General features: G+C 34.1%; 1 protein-coding gene across 1 annotated transcript in view; it reads right to left on the bottom strand.

The window, feature by feature from the left end:
* The window catches only part of LOC136832898 (probable glutamate receptor), a 184,880-nt gene extending 183,524 nt beyond the window's left edge, over positions 1–1,356 (bottom strand). The window contains exon 1 of the mRNA XM_067094554.1: positions 1,268–1,356. The gene's annotated coding sequence lies outside the window, so the exon portion shown is untranslated. The remainder of the gene's footprint in view (positions 1–1,267) is intronic.
* Positions 1,357–2,750: the final 1,394 nt, after the last annotated feature.

Here is a 2,750-nt window from a genome sequence, read left to right as displayed (position 1 = left end):
TACGTCTTAGTGATCTGCAGTTATTATGATGAAAGTGTGTATTTTTAGTTTGTTGTTAGGTGTAGGGAATTATTATATTTAGCTAGGTTTAAGGATTCTTTCTCTCAGTATCCTTTCCTGTCGTACGTTTGTGATAATTTTTTGACATAGTATGTTTGTCTTCCCACCTTCTCCTCTAGCTTTCTCTCCTCCTGTTGGTACGATTGTTAGCTAGGAGATTGTGTTTATTACTTATAAGTTGTGCGGTCCTTTCCTTTTCAGGTGATTATGTATTTAAGTTGGTACCCATTTGTGTATAAATATATTTGTTATTAACGGTTTTATACATAGCATTTATTTTCCCCTTCCTGTTCGTGTTTTGAGTTTCATTTTTGCTGTTCCAAGGCTAAAACTCCACTTAATAGGAGTAGATAGTTTTAAGGTGGATCTTTAGAAAGAACCAGTAACGGAATTGTTACAATATATATATATATATATATATATATATATATATACATATATATATATATATATATATATATATATATATATTTATATATATATACATATATATATATATATATATATATATATATATATATATATATGTGTGTGTGTGTGTGTGTGTGTGTGTGTTTGCCTGTGTCTTTGTGTGTATGTGTGTGTGTGTGTGTGTTTACCGCCTGGTTCTGAAGGGCAGTCTTTATACTAAAGTATCTGTTTTAAGGACAGAATTTAGCATCTCACCTTCCTTGTGATGTGTTTGGTAGCAAGGCCGACTTTGAGTCAGCTGATCCCTTCTCTTTTCGTCATAAGTTATTCACTAAACCTATCTTTACACAAAGGCCTACTGGAATGAGATGCTGAGATACAAAACTAAACTTTATTGTCAGCTTTAACGAAAGTAACTCCGCAAAAGGCATGATCACGAAATGGAGTGATTTACACATACCTATAGAATATCCTGATTCATACCCAATCATAGACATTAGCTTATGGCAAACAAAATTAATAAACAACACATCGGTCATCAAACCGAATATCAAAGTCATAAAGACCATAATGAAAGTCATATCACATGTAAGTCAAAATATACACCACTTCCTATACTGTGTCCTTCTCAGGACCACAATCGATGAATTCCTATAGGAAGAAATATATCATTATATTAAAATGCTGCAATGACAGACATACATGTTTAAAAAATGCATGATAAATAACAGACAAATGCATAACTTTATAAAGTCTGGAAAATAAAGTACAAGTGTTAATGAGTTGTCTTACTCACTTTTCCATGGCCTCAGGAAATCGTTCTTAATTGTGACTGCTTGCCCACTAACACAGCTCAAAAGAGCAAAACCAAGTCACAAATCGCAGTGAATACCCATTCAGTGGCCCCCCCTATAATTTACCCATTCTAGGGCGCACATATGAACACATTCTCTTGACGTCACCATCGAGTTCATTGTTCAAAGGGCCACGTCCTCTGCACTCTAAGGTATCACGCACGTACATACATTTCCGGTGCATCGGTACAATGTCCTATCATGCTGTTTCCATGCGTTTAAGATGTGAGCAGAAAACTCTCTGTATCTATCCAACAAATGTCCAAATGTCAGCAAAACAAACCTGCCGTGGGAAGCACTGACAGGTCATCGTTTTTTGCACTGTTCTAAGACTTTCCAAAAGGTCACCTTCGTGACTGTTACACACATACATATACACACACATACATACACACACACACACACACATATATATATATATATATATATATATATATATATATATATATATATATATATATATATATATATATATATATATATATATATATATATATATATATATATATATATATATATATATATATATATATATATATATATATATATATATGTGTGTGTGTATATATATATGTTAATGACCGTATTCCCAGGTCAGATAGAGTTATATTGTATTGCTGTATCTGTTTTAAGAACAGAATAAATCATCTTACTTTCCTAAGATCCTGTGGTAGCGGTGGCCCATCCCTGGGTCAGCAAATTCCTTCTCCTTTGTCGTCTTCTCTCACTAAACCTATTTCTAAACAAAGGCCTACTGGAATTAAACACTGATATACAAAGCTAGACTTTATTTGCAAATTTAAAGAAAGTAATTCAGCAAAAGCTACGGTCATGTAATGGAAAGAATTCCACTCCCTGTAAATGGGAATCATCACTAGAGGAAATCCTGATTCACAAACACTCAGATTAATGATTCTAGACCAACCAGCTGTCTTTTTCTGTTAATCTCACTTCTCGGCTCTTTTGTGTCTCTGTAAACAAAAGTCCCCCGCAGTCATATGTTCCAGAGGAGAAAGTTGAAAGACGATTAAAAGATTAAGATTAAGGGAGGGACCTATATTCCTTTCGCCCTTCCTTGTCAGGCAGTGCCCAAAATGCACTGTTGTATTTCAAGCATTAAACGAAGCATTGGTGACTGGGATTCTTGGGAAATTATAATAACTCGCCGCCCAAGTTGACATCTCACACCTTCAGTCGGGTGCGAATGTCTACCAAACCAAGGATTCAGCAGACAAATGCTTCATATTACTCTACTTTTCTTGTTAGCAGCACTCAGTATTTTACGCTAATCATAGAGTAAGAAAAGAATAAATGTTTTAACCTTAAATTATTGTGACTTTTAAAACAGGTACATTTACAAGTATACGAACGTTACTGTAAGCATTAAAAATACACTAACTTTAATTGACCTCCTTAAGGTAACTC

Source organism: Macrobrachium rosenbergii, chromosome 50, assembly GCF_040412425.1.
Source record: "Macrobrachium rosenbergii isolate ZJJX-2024 chromosome 50, ASM4041242v1, whole genome shotgun sequence".
Taxonomy (NCBI): Eukaryota; Metazoa; Arthropoda; class Malacostraca; order Decapoda; family Palaemonidae; genus Macrobrachium; species Macrobrachium rosenbergii.
Note: the sequence above shows the minus strand (reverse complement) of the source record. Positions and strands in the feature narration are given on the sequence as shown.